This window comes from Anguilla rostrata, chromosome 8, assembly GCF_018555375.3.
Source record: "Anguilla rostrata isolate EN2019 chromosome 8, ASM1855537v3, whole genome shotgun sequence".
NCBI lineage: Eukaryota > Metazoa > Chordata > Actinopteri > Anguilliformes > Anguillidae > Anguilla > Anguilla rostrata.
The window spans coordinates 48,177,418-48,201,732 of record NC_057940.1 but is presented as its reverse complement, the minus strand read 5'-3'; the positions used below and the strand labels follow the sequence as shown (position 1 = coordinate 48,201,732).

Below are 24,315 nucleotides of genomic sequence, written 5' to 3'. Positions count from 1 at the left end.
TGTGACATATGACCATCTGTATGGAGGGCTGTGTGTTCAACTTTTCTAAACCAAAAAAACAAAACAAGTAAATGTTCCTGATGAAGTCAACACATACTATTTATGTCTATGTTAATAGGTCAATAAATTGCATTCATTAATTTTTAAATGACATTTATTTAATGCATTTAATTTAAATTAAAAATACACATAATTACAAGCTAACATAATAAAAGTATAATATAATGTTTTAAAAAGTACTGCAATTGTTTATACACTGAGCACTATGAGTTCAGCTGACCATCTGCACTCTGTACGAATGAACACAGAACATTTTGCTGCGTGTATGCAGCACTTAAAGTGTATGTTGGTACCTAGCACGTATCTAACACTCCTGGTTATTGTTTACAGTCAGTGCACATATCGCACGAGACAACTTGGATGGAGTGCTTTTTCGGCAAATTGTTTATTGTCAAGGAGACCACGCACTGCTTTGGCTTCACAGCACGTTCCGCTCTGGCCACCCTACGAGAGGGACGTGCAGGACGAGGCTGACGTGCTCAATCCTTGCAGGAACATGTTCTCGTCTTCATATGTCTTGAGCGCCTCTCATAGATGCACGAGGGGTAGACGCGCGAGACACTGAAAACTGGCGACAACTGGTTTTGGGGGCAGGTGGGTCAATGAGTTTATTATCCCAGGGTCCTCGGGTTCCTTTAACAAACAAATAGAGCAGTCCAACTCGTCTTTGACACCGGAAACTTTTTTTGCAGCGTGAATTCACCTGACGATGCGATGGAAATATACAAGAGTTTTCGGTTAGTCTTATCTACCGATCTGCTTATATATTTCAAACCGATGCATTGAAAACGGCATATAACATAAAACACGCATTTTTAATAGAATACAACATTTTTAAAACACACACACATACGCACGCGCAAAACAAAGATATACGAAGACCTTTAACCCAATGTTTTAATGCTGTCATATTGGCTTTATTGCGTATTATTCCAATACGCTGTTGGTGCCTAAAATAAATCGAGTGCTTTCCTTTTTCTTTTCAATATTATATATAGCCTATATAATTATTATTACAAGGCTGTGCCGTTCTGTGAGATTCTATACCTGTTAGGATTTCTTTCATTTTCACTTTGAATTCCATGTGCATGCTTGTTGTTGAGGGTAGTTGCACTGCCACATTTGCACTGGTTTCCAGCTCGGTGCTGGGGAACTGGTCTTGCTGCCAATCTTGTTTCTCTTCATACATACATTACAACATGTATGAACGCTTCCATGTTGCCTGTGAAAGTCAAGATCATCCGCCAAAAACATTATCATTATCGGTAGAAATTATAATGATAACCACACTGCTTCTACAACTGCTACTGCTACTGCTAATAATAATAATAATAATAATAATAAGATAATAATAAGAAGAAGATAAGATGACAAAGAAGAACATGAAGAAAAAAAAGAAGAAGATCATGAATGAACACTCAAATGTCAATAATGGGTCAGCAAGTCTCCTGTCCTAATGTAAAAAAAGAAATGTAGGGCTGTGGCAGAAACCTTATTAGTTTAATTTCATATCATTTTAATGAATGAGTCCACGTTTCGTTTTCAGAGGTAAGAGGTGCTGTGTGCTAGTTTCAGATGGAAGTGGTCATCACAGATGGGGCGACTTCCCCGTTTGGCACGTCCTCCCCAGCCTGACGTTCTCACTCCCACCACGCTAAACGCTCCTGTGACGTCGGTGAACCACATCCCCGAAAAAGCAGTTCATTTTCGGGCATGGAAATGTCATTAAAAAGCTGACGGCATCGCCGGCGTCTCCACGCTCAGGTTTCCCCCCTCAGTCGGAGAGGAAAAGTACATCGCTGATGATGATGAGAGCTGTTTTAGGGTCTGGTTCAAGTTCCATGGCACCAAGGGTTTCAGCAAAGCCTTTCAAACAGCAGCTGCCTGACATCCAGATCAAAGGGACTCCATTGCAGTAATTAAGTCCCAAGCCCTATCAAAGGCCAAACCCGAACTGGACCCCATATGTCGCCCCACCCCCAACTGGTTTGAAATATGAATTTATATCCTCCTAAGACCCAGTAATTAATTTCTGTCCCCTGCAGGGGACATGTGTCTCTGGGCTTAAACTCAAGGACCTTGGGAGGGAGTCAAAAGGAACGAACCGGCCTCCTGTTTCGCCATATAAGCGCTCTGTTCCCCTTTTTCAAAAGTCACGTGAACACCAACCGACTTTGAGGCGAAAAAACTTGAATGAACAATGAGCGGCATAAATTCCAGGAAAGTAGAAGTAGCGACCGCACGTTCTGACCTCATGACCAAGAAGATGGGTTTTCGGGAGGGGTTTCGGGGAGGGGGGGTGTTGCGTCACAGGGAGACGCCAGAGGGTGGCGAAACGTTCACAGAGTGGAGGCACGCGGGTTCTGAGCTCGCCTGTTGATGGCGGAACCACCCCTTGTTTTCTGACTCCCTGAATCAATCCGCCCAATGGCTCACAATTAAACCTCAGGCTGTTATTTAGGTCACAGTTCACCAGCCAGTCGGTGTACAACAAGAACGTTTTTGGTAACTAATAGTTTTTGTCATACGCATTGAGGTGAGGTAACCTATTTTATTTTATTTTATTTGAATATCGGTGCCCAATTTGGGGGAAGTTCAATTCCCGCCCTAATTTGGAACGCTCATTGCATTATGAGCAACAACAGCTGCGTTTGGCGGACCTGAAATTGCGTGTCACCCTCTGGAGTTATCGTCCACGGTCGGCACTGTTACGGTCTGGATTCGGCTGTGGTGCCCATCCGTGCAACACAACGTGGTGCCTTAACCGAACGAGCCAACTGGCATCCCTGAGCAACCTCGACTTTTGAAATAATCAACTGAATTGACCAGGTTCTTGGTTCTTGGCCCAGGGCGGAGGCTGTTATAGGCTGAGTCAGTTAGGCAGAGGCTACGATAGGCTGAGTCAACTAGGCGGAGACTGTGATTGGCTGTGTGGTGGTCAGAGTGGGGAATCAGGTACACAGTCTCTCCTTGACATTTCCTCCTCAGCTGTTAACCCTTTCATTCTGCTAAGGGTACATTTTAGGGTCTAACAATGGGCCCCAGTCAAATCCAGCTTGATGACCAAATTATGGTGCATATGGTACTTTAGGCTTGGCTATGTCAGATTCCTGTTATTAGATCAGTTCTGCAGAACTTTTCTGTCTTTTTGAAGTATCTCACTTGATTTAATCTGACTTCATCACTTTTCTATGTCATGGTTTTAGTCTTAGTGAAACCACTGTTTGCTCTTAAGAGGCATGTTACTAAATCATCATGGAATTTTCTTCATACATTTTCTCTACAGGAGATTGCTGTAATTACATTCTGTTGCACTCCTTTAAGAGCCTGTCAGTCTCCAGACTCACACACATAAAAATGGTACAAATCTTTTAAAACTATGTATTTTATAAATACCCCCCCCCCCCCTTCTACTCAATGTCTCGTGTCTTGAGTAAAAAGTACTACAGGCATATGCATACAGTAGGTTTGGAGGGGGGCGGCGGCTGGAAGACATGTTGCTCCCAAAATTTTTTTATCAATTGCTGGATTAGCTAGAATGTTTGCGAGACTTGATGCAGCAGGGGAGAAGTGTGTCTTTCCCTGACCACCGCTGGTAGCCTGTGGTAGCCTGGGAGAGTGCATAGCTAATGCAGCAGTATTCCAGTACATCAATCCGGATCAAAGTATCGGTTCGAAGGGCAACGATCTGATCCAGTCGATACAATGTGCAAAAATTGATCCGTATCTTTATGGATCGTAGCAAAATACTTAATTAAATGTCCGTAATCTCATGGTGGTTTTCTCTGTAGCAACTCTGCCAACATCACTGTTTACGTTTCTGGCTCCACATCATCACTCAAGATAGTGCCATTACATTACATTACAGGCATTTAGCAGACGCTCTTATCCAGAGCGACTTACACAACTTTTACATAGCATTTTTACATTGTATCCATTTATACAGCTGGATACATACTGAAGCAATTTCAGTTAAGTACCTTGCTCAAGGGTACAACGGCAGTGTCCCACCCAGGAATCGAACCTGCGACCTTTCGGTTACAAGCCCAGTTCCTTACCCACTGTGCTACACTCCGTCACTGCCGTTTGTCCTTCTGTTAAACGCGTGAATACAGCCTCACTTTGGTTGTATGTGTAAATTGTAACAGGATTGCTTTTGCTGGATCATATATATTGATTGTTTCTTACTGTATCTGATAGTTTTGGATCGTACCGTAGCTAAATTCGATATTGACAAATATCGAACGGTTGCCTCCACGAATCAAAATCACATTCTTTCTGGGTGACGCCTGAGGTTTACACCCCTACAGCGAACCCCACGATAGGCTGGGGCAGCGGGGGAGCTCACGGGCCGATATCCCAGAATTCCCGGGGCCATTCAGTAACCCGTGAATGGGTGAATGAGAGGCATCGATTGTGAAGCGCTTTAGATAAAAGTGCCATATAAATGCGGTCCATTTAACCCAGGTAACCCAGGTAACCCAGGTAACCCTGCGCCAGCGTCCTCTGCTCACACCGCCCCCCTGCTGAGAACCTGAGATGAGCCGGCCGGCCTTGGCGGCGGCGACGGGTGCTCTGACCGCCCGGCGGAAAAGTAAAAATGCTGCCAAGGTTTTTTGACAGACAACCCAGACGGCGAGAGAGAGAGAGAGAGAGAGAGAAACAGCGTCTCGTCTGTCGCCCGAACCGTGGAAAGTCCCGCGAAGACGTCACGTCATTCGCGACCTTTCATCCCGGCAAGTTTTTTTTTGGCTCCAACCCCCCAACGCGCTAATGACTGCCTCTGCTGGTTTTTGTGCTGCACCTTTTGAACAGTAGCCGACTTGGGCCTTAGAAACTAGGTGTGTGGGCTCTTCAGCCAATCGGTGACTTGAATTGAGCAGTTTAAAAGCCGAAAAGTGCCAAGAACCAACAGACTCCTGGACTGGACTCCTGCTGTAGAGTGCATGTGGGTGAGAGGAGGAATGCCGAATAAGCCGATTTAAACTGGAGCTTTGTCTCAATTTGCACACTTGCATACTACATGCTGCACTCTGCACGTATTACATACTTTGAACGCGCACTGCGTGCAAAAATGTGAATTGCTATGCGCTACGAATTATGTTACTATAACATTGAGTTGCATCAACTCCCAAGGCATGATGGGATATCGTAAGTGAATAGTACATGCTGTCTCGTACTTAATTTCTCACCCATGCCCAAAGACATAGGACTGTGATATCAAACTAGCACACCAGCTAGGACGCAAGCAACCGCTCCTGTCTGTGGTGCTCCTATCTTCCACAAGGCTGGCTGGTAGACATTGCCCTAGATGGGGTTACACTTTTCCCCCTCTATCTCTGTCTCTCTTCTCTCTCTCTCTCTCCCTCTCTCTTTCTCTTTCTCTCTTTCTTTCACTCACTCTCTGCACTGCAAAAACCAAAAACATGTAAATCTCAACAATTATTTTGGTATTATGTTTACACTTAAAACCTTATTTCTATTACTTTTTTGTTAAATGAGACAACACAAATATTGAAAATGAGATTAAACGGTTTTGTCTCATTTCAAGATTTGCCAATGGGGTAAGAATATTCCACTTGTCAAGCAAACAGTTGCTTAAAACAAACTAATACAGATAATATTTTAAGTCTCGTTACAGGATTTTGAGCCTCGTTACAAGACTAAAGCACTTGTTAAGATAATTCTTTCCAGTGCTCTCTCTCTCTCTGTCTATCTATCTGCCCCTCTCTCTTCCACGTCCTCTTGTCTACGTGTTGCTCATTAACGCGTGGAATTAAATAGAATCTTCTGCAGGCCGCGGCCAGACTTTGGTCTCACACACGCTCTTCCGCTGAGTCAGCGTGGCTGGGTGGAGATCAGGTCAAGCTGCGCAGAAGTGTGCAGAAGTGTGCAGAAGTGTGCAGTGTGTGCAGAAGTGTGCAGTGTGTGCAGAAGTGTGCAGAAGTGTGCAGAAGTGTGCAGAAGTGTGCAGTGTGTGCAGAAGTGTGCAGTGTGTGCAGTGTGTGCAGAAGTGTGCTGTGTGTGCAGAAGTGTGCAGTGTGTGCAGAAGTGTGCAGAAGTGTGCAGTGTGTGTGGTGTGTGCAGAGTGTGCATGTGTGGTGTGTGCAGCGTGTGCAGTGTGTGCAGAATGTGCAGTGTGTGTGGTGTGTGCAGAAGTGTGCAGTGTGTGTGGTGTGTGCAGCGTGTGCAGTGTGTGCAGAAGTGTGCAGTGTGTGCAGTGTGTGCAGAAGTGTGCAGCGTGTGCAGTGTGTGGTGTGTGCAGAAGTGTGCAGTGTGTGCAGAAGTGTGCAGAAGTGTGCAGTGTGTGTGGTGTGTGCAGCGTGTGCAGTGTGTGCAGAAGTGTGCAGAAGTGTGCAGTGTGTGTGGTGTGTGCAGAAGTGTGCAGTGTGTGTGGTGTGTGCAGCGTGTGCAGTGTGTGCAGAAGAGTGCAGTGTGTGCAGAAGTGTGCAGAAGTGTGCAGCATGTGCAGTGTGTGTGGTGTGTGCAGAAGTGTGCAGTGTGTGCAGTGTGTGCAGCGTGTGCAGTGTGTGCAGAAGTGTGCAGTGTGTGCAGAAGTGTGCGGTGTGTGCAGAAGTGTGCGGTGTGTGCAGCGTGTGCAGTGTGTGCAGAAGAGTGCAGTGTGTGCAGTGTGTGCAGAAGTGTGCAGTGTGTGCAGTGTGTGCAGAAGTGTGCGGTGTGTGCAGAAGTGTGCGGTGTGTGCAGTGTGTGCAGTGTGTGTGGTGTGTGCAGTGTATGTGGTGTGTGCAGTGTGTGCAGAAGAGTGCAGAAGAGTGTGGTGTGTGTGCAGCGTGTGCAGTGTGTGTGGTGTGTGCAGTGTGTGCAGAAGTGTGCGATGTGTGTAGCGTGTGCAGTGTGTGCAGAAGTGTGTGGTGTGTGCAGAAGTGTGCGGTGTGTGCAGCGTGTGCAGTGTTTGCAGAAGTGTGCAGTGTGTGCAGAAGAGTGCAGAAGTGTGTGGTGTGTGCGGTGTGTGCAGTGTATGCAGAAGTGTGTGGTGTGTGCAGTGTGTGTAGAAGAGTGCAGAAGTATGTGGTGTGTGCGGTGTGTGCAGTGTGTGCAGTGTGTGTGGTGTGTGCAGTGTGTGCAGAAGAGTGCAGAAGTGTGCAGTGTGTACAGAAGAGTGTGGTGTGTGCAGTGTGTGCGGTATGTGCAGAAATGTGTGGTGTGTGGTGTGTGCAGTGTGTGCAGAAGAGTGTGGTGTGTGCAGAAATGTGTGGTGTGTGGTGTGTGCGGTGTGTGCAGAAGAGTGAGGTGTGTGCGGAAATGTACGGTGTGTGCAGTTTGTGCAGAAAAGTGTGATGTGTGCGGTGTGTGCAAAAGTGTGTGGTGTGTGCAGTGTGTGCAGTGTGTGCAGAAGCGTGTGGTGTGTGTGGTGTGTGCAGAAGAGTGTGGTGTGTGTGGTGTGTGCGGTGTGTGCAGAAGATTGTGGTGTGCGTGGTGTGTGCGGTGTGTGTGGTGTGTGTGGTGTGTACAGAAGTGCGTGGTGTGTGTGGTGTGTGTGGTGTGTACAGAAGTGTGTGGTGTGTGCAGAAGATTGTCGTGTGTGCGGTGTGTGCGGTGTGTGCAGAAGTGTGTGGCGTGTGTGGTGTGTGCGGTGTGTACAGACGTGTGCAGCTGGACTCGGTAAAAGTGCTGATCCAGCCCTACGCTGCAAAAACAACAAAAATATGTCAGCCTTAGCAAGTATATAAAAGTCTTATATTCAAACTTTTTTTGCTAAATAAGACAAAAAGAGGTGAGTCAGTTTCACCCATTAAAAAATGTGGCAATACAGTAAGACAGTTTAACTTGGAGACTGGAGGGGGGGGAGTCTTTTGAAACCCTTTTCTTCGGAGAGCGTGTCATTTGTGCACACGGTCTTTTTGGATTTTTTATGTCTTCTCGATGGCTCTGTTTTCATCAGAGAGGGAGGGGCAGACACGCCCCTTTCTTCCCATCTGTGATAGCTCTCCTGCTTAACGATGCGTAATGTTACGTAACGTGCAACATAACATAATGACCAGAACAGGCCACTTAGCCCAACATGCTTGCCATTTTCCTCCCACTAAAGTGTACCTACCTGCTTGGTTTACCTACAAACTACATAGTATCCAACCCCGTATCAAGCCTGGTCTTGAAAATCTCTCAGCCTCTACTACGTGACCTGGCAAACAATTCCACACATTGACAACTCACTGCGTGGAAAAAAATATTTCCTAACATCTGTGCAGAACTTACCTTCTGCAAATTTGCATTTATGTCCCCTCATTCTACTACCAGAAGTCAGCCTGAAGAATTTCTTGTCGTTCACTCAGTTAATCCCTCATATGAATTTTATGGCCTAAACCAAAGAGTCTCCTTTTACTAAACCATGTGGCCAAGCCCGAGTTCTTCGGAGGAGCACCTGAGCTTCAGCTGGACTCCTGCTCCTACGGGTGTGGGCAGCGAGTTGAGAGACACTGTTGACCCGCCAGGAACCGCCCGGCTGGCCCCGTGCCTTCGCACCTTCAACCTGCCGCTGAGGAAGACGAGCTGCGAGCGCGTGGGCGCCGTCTTCGCCCTAACCGCTCATTGTTCTCGCGGGCGTGCCCGACGCTCGTTAACGCTCGCCCTGTGCGGTTATGACAGGTGTGCCTCACGCTGTTGAATTTGCACAAAGTGCCTGTCGATGGCTATGAACGCAAACACACCTTGGTTGCGTCCACGCAGTAGAAAGTCCCGACGAAATCCTTCCAGGGCAAACAGGTTTTTGCAGCTTTCCTGTAACCTGGCCCGGAATGATGTCTCAACGTCTGGCTCGCTTCAAACGAAATTAAATCAAATTAATTTGGATGGGGCATTTCACTCTCATTATCACCATCAGTATCATCGTTATCATTAACATGTATCACAATGCACAATTCACAACAGACCATGGGCTCCTATTAAAACTAGTGTAGGGCCTCCAGCTGGGTAGCAGTGTAGTTTAATGGGTTCAATGGGTAAGGAACTGGGCTTGTAACCTAGAGGTTGCCGGTTTGATTCCCAGGTAGACACTGCTATAATGCCCCTGAGAAAGCAGCAGCGCTCAACCTGATTTGCTTCAATGTATATCCAGCTGTGTAAATGGGTACTGTGTAAAAATAATCACCCAATTTGTACCCGACCTCACTAATGCTCTTCTGGCTGAATGGAAGCAAATCCCTGCAGCATTGCTCCAACATCTAGTATAAAGCCTTCCCAGGAGAGTGGAGGTTGTTATAGCAACAAAGAGCAGACCAACTCCATATTAATGCCCATTGCCTCACAGCTAGAAGGTCTCAGGTACGAATCCGGCCTGGGTCTTTCTGTGCAGAGTTTGCATGTTCTCTCTGTGTCCGCATGGGTTTCCTCCAGTCACTTCTGTTTTCTCCCACAGTCTAAAAACATGCAGGTAGGCTAATTTGAGACTCTAAATTCCCCATAGGTACGAGTGTGTGAGTGAATGGTGAGTCACACCACCTGTGACCCTGACCAGGATAAGCAGGTGTAGATAATGGATGGATGTTATTACTACACTAATGGGCTCTGTGCTGATTCAACTCAGACAGTATTTGTGTGTTTGTGTGAGTACACAAGGGCTAAACATGTACTCTGTCAGAGTGAAATGAACTCTATCAGAGGCTGTCGCTGCACACTAGCGCACAGCACTTCTACCATATTTTGTTGTGTGGTAGAGAAGATTTGTGACATTTTTTTAGGGTGTGATGGGGCTTGTGGTGACGCGACTGTGACTGCTGAAAATGAAAATGAAACCGATCGCTGCATTTAAATTTTTATTTCACACGAATGAAAGCAGGTCTGTGTGCTCAAAATGTGTTAACGTGAAGATGTGTGTGTGAGAGTGTGTGTTAGTGTGTGTGTGAGAGTGTGTGTGTGTGTGTGAGAGAGTGTGTGTGTGTGTGTTTGTGTTTGTATTAGTGTGTGTGTGTGTATTAGTGTGTGTGCGAGAGTGTGTGTGTGTGTGTTTGTGTGTGTATTAGTGTGTGTGTGTGTGCGTATTAGTGTGCATTTGCGTGTGTGTGTGTGTGTGTGTGTGAGAGAGTGTGTGTTAGTGTGTGTGTGTGTGTCAGTGTGCATTTGTGTGTGTGTGTATTAGTGTGTGTGTTAGTGTGTGTTTATTAGTGTGTGTGTGTGTGTGTGTGTCAGTGTGCATTTGTTTGTGTCTGTATTAGTGTGTATGTGTGTGTGTGAGAGAGAGTGTGTATGTGAGGGTGTTTGTTAGTGTGTGTGTGTGTACGTGACAGTGTGTGTGTGTGTATTAGTGTGTGTGTGAGAGAGTGTGTATTAGGGTGTGTGTGTGTGTGAGAGAGAGAGTGTGTATGTGAGAGTGTTTGTTAGTGTGTGTGTGTGTATGTGACAGTGTGTGTGTGTGTGCGTGTGTGTGTAAAAGTGTGGGGGTGTAACTAGGCAGCTGTTTAATAGGTGACTTAGTTGATGCGCCAGTCTTAACGACTACTTGTATTTTTATTTATTTTTATTTTTTCCATAGATTGCGTTGTTGCCGTTCTCGTTGTTAGTGTTAATCAGTTTAACCACCAGGGTCCAAGTTGAACTATGCGGTTGTTCCCTGTACTTGGACCGGTACTTCTCTCTAGGGGTTTCATCATACTTGTTCCTGGTTATGGTTATACACTTTGTTGTACGTCGCTCTGGATAAGAGCGTCTGCCAAATGCCTGTAATGTAATGTAATGTAATGTAATGTGTGTTAGTGTGTATGTGTGTGTGTGTGTGTATTAGAGTGTGTGTGTGCGGCCATCCTCACCTCAGGCCCTATATAAACCCTACAAGGCCACGGATGGTGCTGGTGCTGGTCGGGGAGCAGTTGTGGGAAATGGGCCGTGTGAACCACGCCTGGGCGGCTCACAGCACCTGTCCGTTTCCTTTCAATCAGCAAAAACATATCATAACACTAGAAAAACACACCCGTGTGTGCATGGGTGGGAAACGAGTTGTCTGCATTTGTGTGTGTGTGTGTGTGTGTGTGTGTGTGCGCATGCATGTGTGTGATACACGTGGGAAATGAGGTGTGTGTGTGTGAGTGTGTGTGATACACATGGGAGTGTGTGCGTGTGTGTGTTTGTGTGATACATGTGGGAAATGAGGTGTGTGTTTGAGTGTGTGTGATATACGTGAGAAATGAGATGTGTGTGTGTGTGTGTGTGTGATATACGTGGTTAATGAGGTGTGTGTGTGTTTGTGCGTGCGTGTGTGTGTGAGTGCATGTGTGTGCGTGTGTGCATGTGAGTGTGTGTGATACACATGGGAAATGAGGTGTGTGTGTGTGTGTGTGTGTGTGTGTGTGTGTGATACAGGTGGGAAATGTGTGTGTGTGTGTATGAGTGTGTGTAAATGTGTGTGTGCGATACATGTGGGAAATGAGGTGTGTGTGTGTGTGTGTGTGTGTGTGATACAGGTGGGAAATGAAGTGCGTGTGTGTGTGTGTGTGATACAGGTGGGAAATGAAGTGCGTGTGTGTGTGTGTGTGTGTGTGTGTGTGATACAGGTGGGAAATGAAGTGCGTGTGTAAGCTCTGGAGTTGTTTGACAGTCTGTCTCCAGAGGTCTTAAACTCGTGACTAATGGAGTATATGGTGACAACAGCGGCCTGTGTTACCTTTCACCCGGTCCCTAACCCATCTGAAACCCTGCCTCTGTGTTACCTTTCACCCGGTCCCTAACCCATCTGAAACCCTGCCTCTGTGTTACCTTTCACCCGGTCCCTAACCCATCTGAAACCCTGCCTCTGTGTTACCTTTCACCCGGTCCCTAACCCATCTGAAACCCTGCCTCTGTGTACCTTTCACCCGGTCCCTAACCCATCTGAAACCCTGCCTCTGTGTTACCTTTCACCTGGTCCCTAACCCATCTGAAACCCTGCCTCTGTGTTACCTTTCACCCGGTCCCTAACCCATCTGAAACCCTGCCTCTGTGGTACCTTTCACCCGGTCCCTAACCCATCTGAAACCCTGCCTCTGTGTTACCTTTCACCCGGTCCCTAACCCATCTGAAACCCTGCCTCTGTGTTACCTTTCACCCGGTCCCTAACCCATCTGAAACCCTGCCTCTGTGTTACCTTTCACCCGGTCCCTAACCCATCTGAAACCCTGCCTCTGTGTTACCTTTCACCTGGTCCCTAACCCATCTGAAACCCTGCCTCTGTGTTACCTTTCACCTGGTCCCAAACCCATCTGAAACCCTGCCTCTGTGTTACCTTTCACCTGGTCCCAAACCCATCTGAAACCCTGCCTCTGTGTTACCTTTCACCCGGTCCCTAACCCATCTGAAACCCTGCCTCTGTGGTACCTTTCACCTGGTCCCAAACCCATCTGAAACCCTGCCTCTGTGTTACCTTTCACCTGGTCCCTAACCCATCTGAAACCCTGCCTCTGTGTTACCTTTCACCCGGTCCCTAACCCATCTGAAACCCTGCCTCTGTGTTACCTTTCACCCGGTCCCTAACCCATCTGAAACCCTGCCTCTGTGTTACCTTTCACCCGGTCCCTAACCCATCTGAAACCCTGCCTCTGTGTTACCTTTCACCCGGTCCCTAACCCATCTGAAACCCTGCCTCTGTGTTACCTTTCACCCGGTCCCTAACCCATCTGAAACCCTGCCTCTGTGCTACCTTTCAAACCCTGCCTCTGTGCTACCTTGCAAACCCTGCCTCTGTGCTGGAACATGTAACAGCCGGGCGGATTATTGACAGCTAAACTCTGATATGACTCGTGTGAGTCATTGACACTTTGGCGTTCCTTTACAGAACTTAGACTCCAGAGGCCCCCGAGCCAAGTTTAATTTTGACAAGCCCCCCACACGCATCTCTCACAAATCATAAAATTGAACTTTCCAGTCCCTGGAAGATTAATTTCTCTGTTTTTCTGTTCCATCCTAAAAATGACTGGATAGTATTTCTGTATCAAAATAACCAACGTGGAAAATTTCCAATCGCTCTTTGTTTTATCTGACAGATTGCATTGTTTATCTTTTGTATCTCTTCCGAGGCCCACACTACTTTCACACTGAATCCGACGGACCAAGACAAGCCATTCCCACTCCTGGTATATAAAATATCCTAAATTCAATTCAGAGATGGATGCGGCTGAAAGTTTAGGGTATTTCCCCGGGTCTCTGAAACCGTCCCTCCACCCCCAGGTGATTTGCATTCTACTATCAATCAGCGGCAGCTGAGTTTCACCCTTATTTATTTATTTGCAGAACAGGAAGCTGGAGTGAAGGAGAAGCGGAACCGAAGCTGGTAGACAGAAGCAGGTCTGACCTCAGGCACGGTGAGGTTTAAAAAAATACAAAACTTTTTTTTTACGAGAATGGGGAAGAGTCTCTGACCCACTGAACCAAACCATTGGCTTCTCTTTTTTTCTGTTTGCGTCAGACAATCAGAGACATTTTCAGGTTCCTCCTGCCTGTTAATGGTGTGTGTAGTGTCGTGGGGTTTATTAAAATCTTTTAGCCGAGGTCTGAGAGAGAGAGAGGGAGGGAGACAGAGAGGCAGAGAGAGAGAGGGAGAGAAAGAGAAAGAGAGAGGGAAGGAGAGAGAGAGAAAGAGGGAGGGAGACAGAGAGGCAGAGGGATAGAGGGAGAGAGAGAGAGAGAGAAGTGGGACACATCGTATTGGATGTCCCACTTACTCTCCCATTATCGTAAGTAGGCCATTGCACGCTGCAGAGAATCTGCACAATCCGGCGTTTTTGTACCGAAGGGTAATCGGGTTCTCCAAGTGCTCCATAAAAAAAAAAAAAATTCTGTGTTACTATAGAAACGTGTTTTGTTTGTGGTCCTGACATGGAAAGGACCCCCATGAGTGTCCAGAAAGGGTGACGTTACGCACCGGGGGGATTCCCAGGGGAGGTAACGGGAATGGAGCTGCTGAAGGCATCCATACAGGTGAGCTGATCACATACAGGTGAGGAGATCACATACAGGTGAGGAGATCTCATACAGGTGAGCTGATCACATACAGGTGAGGAGATCACATACAGGTGAGGAGATCACATACAGGTGAGCTGATCACATACAGGGGAGCTGATCACATACAGGTAGGAGTGCACAAAGTGACTGATCACATACAGGGGTGTCACATAAGGTGAGGATCCAACAGGTGGCGATTCATACAGGTGAGGAGATCACATACAGGTGAGGAGATCACATACAGGTGAGCTGATCACATACAGGGGAGCTGATCACATACAGGTGAGGAGATCACATACAGGTGAGCTGATCTCATACAGGTGAGCTGATCACATACAGGTGAGGAGATCACATACAGGTGAGGAGATCACATACAGGGCATTTTCAGTCTCTACCATTAAATCCACTTTAAAATACGACTATTTAAACACAAAATCCTTTGCAATTATTTTCGACTTCCTGCCCCACCTCCGCCCCTGTTGTTATTGTTGCGCGAAGCATGTGACATTCGGCAAACAGAGAGGCGGAATTGCGCCACGAGACGCAGCGGTTGAAAATATTTTCGATATGGGCCTGATGACCGGGCGCGAGCAGGATCCGGGTGAGGAACAGAACGGCGCGAGGCGGCGCCGCGTGTTTGCGTTTCCGCCCTCTTCCTGTTTGCCTTTGGTGTCTTGGGCCCGGTCATGCGGCTCGGTTTTCCAGGGAAAGCCAAGTGCGCCGTGGGTAAACTCTGCCGCTGACTGCGCCTGCACGGACAGGCAGAGCTCGCGGGGGCCATTTTAAATCTGCCTCCAGAAATATCTTAGCACACCTTCAAGCGCTCAGCTACCTTAGCACACTGGACCTTTTGCATCTTGGACTTGTTACTGCAGCATCAGGCAGGCCCAATATGTGTCCAGTGCCATCTTAAGCGCCATCTTGAAATGAGTCAAACTGTCTCACCTTATTGGTAATATCTGTGTCTATTCATGTCTCAACCCTGGTCCCGAGAGCTACAGGTCTGCTGGTTTTGTTCACTTAAATCAGCACCATTGAGACCGGACACCAGGTGAGTTGCGTTAACTGTGTAATCAACTGCTCTAATTGATTCATGAAGTGCAGAGTCACTATGAAAACCAGCAGACCCTGTAGCTCTCCAGGACCAGGGTTGGAGACCACTGCCCTATTTCGCAAAACAAATAATAGAAATAATTACAAAATATAAGGCAGGCTCCTGCATAACTTAATATGATAGTGGTGGGGCCCAATATGAGATCCTTTCATGGGGCTCAAAATCACTAGTGGTGCCCCTACATGTGTCTAAATATGGGATAATTAAATATGGGATTAAAAAAAAACCAAAACAAATTAAAGGTTTAACATCTAACTTATTACACTATGCTTAATAATTTTCAGCTGTCACCAGCATCCTTTGTGAGTAACCATTCACATCAGTGTAGTGACGTGCGACGATTTTATCAGTGAACATGCATTTTGCGTTTGCCAATTAGCCTACTCCGTCCAGGATGGAGACTGAACATGGGTCTTATACATCTGCAAGCGAAAACCGAAGAGAAAGGTGGAACGACGTCAGATGTTTTGAGACACTCGGCCCGCACCCATCTTGAGAGATAAATCAATTCAGATGGAAAAAATGTGACTTAGCCAGCTACCGTTAAAGTAGCAACCCATACCTTTGCTAACCTGGCTGATTCATTTGCTCACGTTGCTAACCAGTAAGTTTGTGAGCACGCGTTCCAACTATAGTAGACGAGGCCCTTAACGTTTTTAATTTCACACAATCAGTATAAATATTTTGATTCAAATATTCGCTGACCTTCAATAAACGAGTTCATATTTAGTACGAGATTCCTTTTGATAAACCGACTTTTTCTGCGACATTAAAATGAGTCGGCTATTTCTCCAGCATGCCGACAATAATAAGAGAATTGCTCTGCCTGCACCAGAAACGCAAAACCTTGACTGAGTATGCAGTTGGATATTATCGGGTTCTCAAACACTGGTCTGCTTACAGCTTAATGACTATGGTATGTCTTTTGGTATGTCTTCTGGTATGAGGTTAAGCAATCATCTCTCGCTGTTGCAAAAGATTATGCATTGCTATACAGTGAGTTGACTGCATGCTTTACACTGTTGACATAGTTTGTCCTTTATCATCTCATAAAATAAAGCAGCATCCGGTATCGTCGAAGTCCCCGCTCCTCTTTCTGTGTTGTGTCGTAACAGCGGAAGCTTCTTCTGCACTTTTGCAGCTAAACACCATTTGTAGATTTGTGCATTATTTCACACCCATGCCCCACTCAAACTGACAAAACTATCCAATTCAATCATTTACAAAGAAAAAAAAGGAAGATACAATTTTGATTCAGTGCCCCTTTCTCTTCTTTTGTAATCTCAAAATTAAAATTTGACATCATGGATAGTGGGGGCTAACCCTAACCACACTTCTTGACATAATTGACACGGCTTCAGACTGAAGCTTGACTGAAGAAGGACGTTCCAGTTGCCTAATACACGTTTCCTCGATTCCTCCATCCTCAATTCCTTTCCTCGCATACTTTCCTAGCATCCTCCGTTGGGTGGAGCTAAGGAAGCGAGGAAAGGACACGAGGAAAGGATACAAGGAAGTTATATAGGCGATCGGAAAGAGCCCATGGCGGTGGTGGTGGTGGGGGGGGGGTCCTTTGTTCTGTTAGGAGCAGATAGGTGGCCAAGAGGAAGCCAGTCGTGTATGTTTCAGAGAATGGAGGATAGCGGGACCCCTCTCCACCAGAGGTGAGTTGTGGGAGTATAACAGGAGAGTAGCGTTTGAATAGTCAATGTGTGGAATAGCCTGCCAGGTTTTCAAGACTAGTCTTGATACGGTATTAGATACTATCTAGTCTGTAGGTAATCAGAGCACTAATTTAGTCAGGAAAATGGTGAGCATTGTTGGGCTGAATGGCCCGTTCTTGTCATTATGTTATGTTAGGTTATGTTATGTTATGAATATCCCTATCCTTATCCATGGGAATGAGTTAAAAGTAAACTTCACGTTGACACCAGGAAGTGTTTTATTGTCCATAGATCTGGTATGGAACGGCCTGTCAGGTCACGTAATGGAGACTGTAGAGGCGCAGTGCTGGATGCTGTCTAGACCAGGTCCTGAAGCAGCTGAGATGTTTTTCTCTCCAGCCAAACCCCAAACTGCACACTTGTATTAATTATTAGGCTCAATGGACGCAGTTTGACATGTGCTGGAGGACCCTGTACCGGGGGAAGGGGGGTGTGGACGTGGGGATCCCGATATAAATCGCCCCGTGACACTCCGGAGAGCTTTGGCAGGACAGGATATCCTACCGGCTGCTGTGTCCGCTCGTGGCTCCGGTCCAGGAGAAGCTGCACGCTCTGCCAAGAGCTGAATTCCTACGGCTGTCCGGTGCCTCCGTGGTACCACGGCTTGAGATGCGTTCCCATTTTATTCTTCTGAGTGTCTCTATGTTCTTTTCTAGTTGTGTCTGATGCCTGTTCCCTTTGTGATTCTGTGTGCTGTTCCTTGTGTCTAGCTGGCGGTGTGACACTTGCACCCTTCTCCGAAGAAGAGTTAACTTGGAGACACTCAACATGTTCTTAGGTCTAGATGGGCTGAATGGCCTGTTCTCCTCATTTTGCATTTTTATGTTTTTATCCATATTTTCCATTTGAGTCCTTCCTGTCTAAAGAAGGGTGCATTTCCTCTGAGTTTCACAGTGTGCGATCCCTCAGACTGACGTATGAGAAGGTTGACGTGAATGCTGTCGTGGCCGACCGGGCACTCGACCGCAGCCTACCTACACTGCACAGCGCTGCGCCCGTACCATAGACATGCACATTTAACTAGACAGGCAGGTCAGGCACACTTTCAGCTAACCTAAGCTTGTGAAGTCGCGGAAGTAAGACTGTACTGTGCATGTTGAGGGAAAAACATTGGAGCTCTGATTAAAGTGAATGGGGAATATCTGACTTTTGAAGGCAACACAAAATGTCCTCGATTGTATTTTGAAACTCGATTTATGTCTGTTCCATTTCATATGAAAAGCAGATTGAAAAATATGCATTATGTAATAAAATATGCACAATTAAATAAATATTTTCCCAAGACATCTGGACCAAAACAACCATTGTTTCAGAAACTGCTGCTGCACATAATGAAATTTATGACCACAAAAAAAGGGCCGATGAGGTTTTCTTTGGTAGTTAAATCACCTCGGATTTCTACACTGAAGTCAATGGGCAGCAAGCGCTTTTGCCCTCAACATGCGCAGTAGAGGCTGTCTCTCGTTACTTCCTGGACTTCACCGCCTGGCCCCTCCCACCCTGTCCGGGCTCTGCGGCCCGTACGGTGGGGCGCGTGTGGTGAACGCATCGGAACACCTCCGATTCTCCCTGTTTACACGCTGCCGAAAATCTGACCATCACGCGGGCCTATTCCAGCAAGGCTGTCAGTAGCCTGCAGGGAGGGGGGTGGGGGGGTGGGGGGGGGGGAGGGGTGTTTCGGGAAGGGGGCGGGGCAGCCGGGGATAAGCGCACAAAAGCTCCCATTTAGCCGCGCTAGCTAGCCGAGGGAGGACAGCACGTCCTGTTTCTCCCAGTCCGTGTGACAGATGGCGTAATGTTTATTTCTGTTTTACGTCAACCCCCCCCCCACCCCCACCCCCCCCCCCCCCTCACTTTGAGGCCCACGTCAGCCCGTGAGAGGAATAGCCGTGCCGCAGCAGGGCTCACCTCTATTTACACGTGGTCTACTGGGCACATTGCTGGTTATTGCTGGTAAATGACACCTTTGGGGGGAAAAAGGGGCGGATTTAACCCTTTGAAATGAGCACGGCCACGGATTTATTTTCCTCTTTGTCCCTGTTATTGGGTAATTGGAAAATAACTGCCATTTGCCACGGTGCCGACAGGCTGGGAGATGCATGGCTATTGGGGGGGGGGTCGAGGGGTGGGTGTCGTGGGGGCGGGACCTCTGAAATCAAATCAAAAGCGTCTTGTGCTGTTTGCACACCAGCGAACGTGACGCGTGGCTATTGCCGGTATGTGTCATGTGCAAGAGTGTTTGTGGACATGCATGGAGCAATGGGCCTTGACAAGCCTCCTCCTGCTCCGGTCCCTGTTATTTGTTACCTTTTTTTGGCGGATGGCGACACCGCGCAGCAACTTATTTATTATTAAACACTGCGCACGCTTCGGGAAGCCGTTCATTTTAGGAGCATGGTGACTTCACGGTTTGGGTATTTGATTTCAGCTCCTTGGCTGGCCAGCTTAATGGTGTGCTAGAGAGAATTTTTAACAATAGTCACCCGTTAACCCCTGCTGGCTGTTCATTGGCTCACAAGCTGACCTGCACTTGGACAACTGTGACATCACGATAGCAGCATCGGTTCATTGGCTGCTGATATTCAACTGACCTGCTGGTAAAAAAAGACAGAGGAGAGCTAGAATAACCCCATAAGGTCTCCAAATAGGTTGTGTTTTAATACCTTACAAAAGCATAGCAAGGCTTAAATCGTAAAGATGTAAAACGATACGCAAAGATGTCCGTCTCTCAGGACAATGCTGGCCGTGTCCTCCAATCTATTTCTGTCCTTATGGTGTTTTTTTATTTCTGACAAACCACAGCGTGCTGAAAGGTTGGTAAATATTTGGTAAATAAGTTATATTTTGGAGCATAAAGAGTGTGCGCCATTCTTTTCCCTTTTTAATTATTTTTGTTCATCACACAATTTCCCACATGTTATACACAGTGTTCTTTTCAGGTTTACAGAGGGCAATTTCTCATTTTGTTAATCTTTTTGGTTCAACAGATGGGTTTTTTTGTTTGTTGTTTATTTCATGTCTTTTATTCTCAGGCAGCAAAGCGCTCCCCGCTCCTGCTGCACGTCGCCCGCGCATACGCAGAAAAGCCCGCAGACTGAGGGCGTGTCTCCGTCCTCGCCGCTGGCCCCGGGTTCCGGAGTATTTTGGGCTTTGCCGCTGGGGCGGGCACCGGGGAACTGGTCTCTGGCGATTCGGGCGTCTGAGGACCTCGGTCGATTGTTCTCCCTCGTTACACAACCTCGCCGCCGCGTTTGTTCCAGTGACGTCCTTTGTCTCGCCGTGCGACTGGTAACCGAGGCACGCCTGAGATATAAATGCAGCTCGGGTTCCTGAGAAGCGAAATGCGCACCGACCTGAATTTGGACTTAGCGCTGAGAACGTCCGTTTGTCTTCCAGTGCAATTCGAACGCTGCCAAATCCGCGAGGGTGGAGATGTGACTATCTTAACTGACCTCCCGCCCTTGTCACGCACGGCTCGAGATAATCATGGCCTGACAAACCAGGCGTGTTGTCAAAGGTTGCAGCTGCACTGGGAAGAATTTCCTTATACCTTCCAACCGCCGTAATCAAGCAACCAGCAAACAACCAGCCGGCCGATCAATGAAGCAACCAACCAATCCCTCACTCAAACAGATGAAGCAACCAACCAATCCCTCACTCAAACAGATGAAGCAACCAACCAATCCCTCACTCAAACAGATGAAGCAACTGACCAGTCATCCAACTGATCTGTTTTATTTAGAGTACCTACAGTATAATTGCACAAAACGGAACATATCATATAGATATTCGTGCAGCGCTCTTCACGAAGAAATAGCCCACGACATGCCAAGTGTGGCTGACCCTATCGCAGGGTGGAGTAGGCCCTGCGCCAGCTCCCAGCATGACTAGACAGTTAAATACACAGAACCACGCGGTCTGTGTGACTGTCGAACAGCAGGCACCTTCAGACATCCCAGTTATTAGTGGAACGGCGAAGCCGTGCTGAGGCCAGGCTCTTATCGGTCATTGGCGGTCGATAGCGGGGCCTTTGGTTTGCGTCTCTCCGTTCAAAAACCCGGCCGACCGGGCGCACGCATTCCTGCCTGCATTCTGGGGCGCGTGACGTCACTGTGACGTCCTCTTCCTCTTTTCACCGGGGCAGCGCGTTTGTTTTGGTAACGGGAGATGCATGACCTGATACTGCGCGGTTGCTGCCGCAGCGCGGGGGGGGGGAACCGCAACGCGCCCGCGAGCTGCAGCTGCTGTGGCATGCGCGTCTAAATATGATTCACGCAGAAATATGGTTTTCGCAGAAATATGATTTTCGCAGAAATATGATTTAAAAGCATCTGACCCCGTTTTTTAAAAAAGAATTCACGGGAAATTCCTCGATGGTGACAACAAAACACGTGTGTCCATGGCGACGCAGACAGCCTCGCTGGGACGGGCCGAGCCACACCCCCATGGTACGCGTCACTGGTGGTCGGCCGAAAGGTTCGTGTGCCTTTTTGAAAGTTATAAAATCTCCAATGCATGACTACAAACACGTTGTCTGCACAATCCTCCAAAAACAACGCCGCCATCTTTAAAAATACAAGACAGCACTTGCGTGGCAAAGGTTTGCAAATCTGCTGCATTTCCATTAAAACAACCAGCAAGGGAGAAAAATAAATAATAGAATTTGTTAATTCACTTGTTAAGTGAAAAATTGAGAAGGGAAGTGGTTTAGCCGGTTAGTCGGCGGGCCCACAAGCGCGAAGCTGCATCGTTGGGTTCCTGAGTGTGCGCGAAGCTGCATCGTTGGGTTCCTGAGTGTGCGCGAAGCTGCATCGTTGGGTTCCTGAGTGTGTGCAGAGATGCAGCCGTTGGGTTCCTGAGTGTGTGCAGAGATGCAGCCGTTGGGTTCCTGAGTGTGTGCGGAGATGCAGCCGTTGGGTTCCTGAGTGTGTGCAGAGATGCAGCCGTTGGGTTCCTGAGTGTGGGCAGACATGCGCGTGGTTCCTGAGTGTGTGCGGAGATGCATCGTTGGGTTCCTGAGTGTGTGCGGAGATGCAGCCGTTGGGTTCCTGAGTGTGTGGGGAGATGCATCGTTGGGTTCCTGAGTGTGTGCAGAGATGCAGCCGTTGGGTTCCTGAGTGTGTGGGGAGATGCAGCCTTCCTTGCCTGTAAAGGTGGAGAACATGCAAACTGCAGCCTTTGTGCGACTGCAAACGTGCACTTTCGCCCCACTGGAATTGAATGGGGAACCAGACATGCTGGATGTGTAACCCCCCCCCGCGTGCGCGAGCTAGAACCAGCCCTGCGACTGCAGCGCAGTCTGTAATTGTTTATGTGGGTCAGGTTATATAACACACCCCCCCCTCCCCACCCCCACCACCACCACCACCCCCCCTTTGTGCATCCAGGAAATGCTGAAAATAGGGAAGCGGTGAAGGAGGAAGAGATGAGATGATGTCGTCTGGAACCAGTGGGTGCTCTTCTTCCCTGGTTTTATTTCTGTTCCCTGAGGGGAAAAAAACAAGAGAAGAAGAGTCCTGTTAAAAATGATCATTTTTTTTTAAACCACAGGTACCTCCAGAGGAGGAAACCAGCAGACCTGGGAACGGCTTCACCCGCGTGCCTCGCATAGCTTAGCAGAGGCCGCCGCCAACGTCTGTTTCAGTGAGACGGGCGGTATGCGGTGGTGGAGTGGGAGGAGGAGGAGGAGGAAGATAATTTGTTGGAAGAATGTTCTGCCACAGGTATGCGCTTGGGTGAAGGATGAAAAAAAAGACTTTGGCATGAGAACAAGCCCCCCACCCCCCCAACAGCCATCCTGCAAGCCCTGCCATCGAGCTCATATTAGAGAAAGCCACACTGCATGAAGTTCTCCCTTCGGTTTGACTGCGTGCACATTGTGCAAGCGGTGGCCAGTTGCAGTTTCAAAGAAAAAGAAAAAGCAAGAATGCGTCTGACTAGCTGTTGCATGACAAGTGCATTTTAGGTGCTGTTCTTTTTAAAATTATTTTATTTACTTCCAGTTCAAAAAAGATTTAGCCTTGCTGCAAAACAATTTACAAAACTCTGGTGCATACTTTGCAGAAGTACCTACTGGTAACTTGCTAGTTACTCATACTTTTTTCTTAACATACTGCTGCAGGTCATGCACTTTCACCAAAACTTTTCAAAACATGTTTCCTGTCCTTTCAGAAACACGAATGGTACAAAATCAACTTTTCTTATTTGAAAAAGAAAACTGTACCACTTATTAAGCAAACTCTCTCTAGAAAAGTCTTACAGGGAGGTTGGGCGGAACTTTTGGAGGAAGTGGTTGCTGATTGGCCAGTCCTTGTCTGCCTGGCCTAGCAACAGCCGTCCCATGTTGCTTTAAAAAGCAACGAAAACAACGTTTCCCATAAGTCAGCTGACCGAAAAGTTGCCGGGGGGAGGGGCTGACAGGTTGAAAATTGAAAGATTTGGCTCTAACTTCTAAACTGGCCCTCCGGGGGCTGGTCTGTGGATTGAAACCAGAGCAAACTTGTGGGCTTTAAACGGTCACCGCGACGACAGGGAATGCATCCACGTGTTCCATGACTCCTGGAGAGTCTGGGGAGAGTTATAATGCACTGCAGGGCTGGCTGTCTGTGAATGTGGAAAGTTTGTGTTTGCAGTCGAATGAAAGTTTTCCAGCTGTGATCTCAGCCTTGCAGTCATGTGCAAAGATCTTTCTTTATTTATTTTTTTTAGTGCTGCTGGCTTTTAGCTAAAAGCATCAGCAACCAGCATGAGATATTATTAACATTACTGTATTATCTGCACTTTATATGCTGTATGTTTGTTTTGGTTATTTTATACATGACCTTGTACTTAGTGACTTCACCTTCCATTTCTGCTAATGTAACATGAGTGCTGCTGCTATTACAACAACAGCAGCAACAACAACAACAGCAGAAATGGTGACCCTTAACATACATAGCTAAACACCCCCAGAGTTATAACCTAAAGTTATCTCTGAACTGCTTTTTAAATAACTGTCATATATCTCAAATAAACCGCTGCTCATATCACACGGTCGTTGAGCCCGGGTACTTATTCTGTCGGTCTGTGTCCCCATACTGTTTTGATGGATGATTAGATCCTGCTCAGAGGGCGGTGCTGGTGAGCAGTGGACGATAAGCTGCAATCGAGGAAAAAAAAAAAAAACTTTCGTGTGTTACTTGTACTTCTGACTTTCAACGGTTGAATTTCTTCCTCTGAATTGGAAGAGAATGGGGACTGGATTTCCCGCTCATTAGAATGACGCAAGCATCCAAAACCCTCAACTTTCAATTTCAATTTCAAGTCGGTTCAGTTCAATGTATTTATCTATCACGTTTTACAGATACGCTGTCGAAGAATCCCCCCAAAAAACCAGCAAATGAGAACTCCCCAGTAGAAAGAAGGAAAAAAAACACTGAACTGTGGTGAGAAAATACTCTTGGTTGGGAAGAAAATTTTTTTGGGAGGGGGGTGGTGGGGGCAGGGGTGATT

General features: G+C 47.2%; 1 long non-coding RNA gene across 1 annotated transcript; it reads left to right on the top strand.

The window, feature by feature from the left end:
• The first annotated feature begins 568 nt into the window (after window positions 1–568).
• On the top strand, window positions 569–23,992 carry LOC135260222 (uncharacterized). Its single transcript, XR_010331510.1, has 4 exons — window positions 569–654; window positions 13,276–13,346; window positions 22,212–22,273; window positions 22,375–23,992. It is a non-coding gene; the product is annotated as an uncharacterized LOC135260222 (long non-coding RNA).
• Window positions 23,993–24,315: the final 323 nt, after the last annotated feature.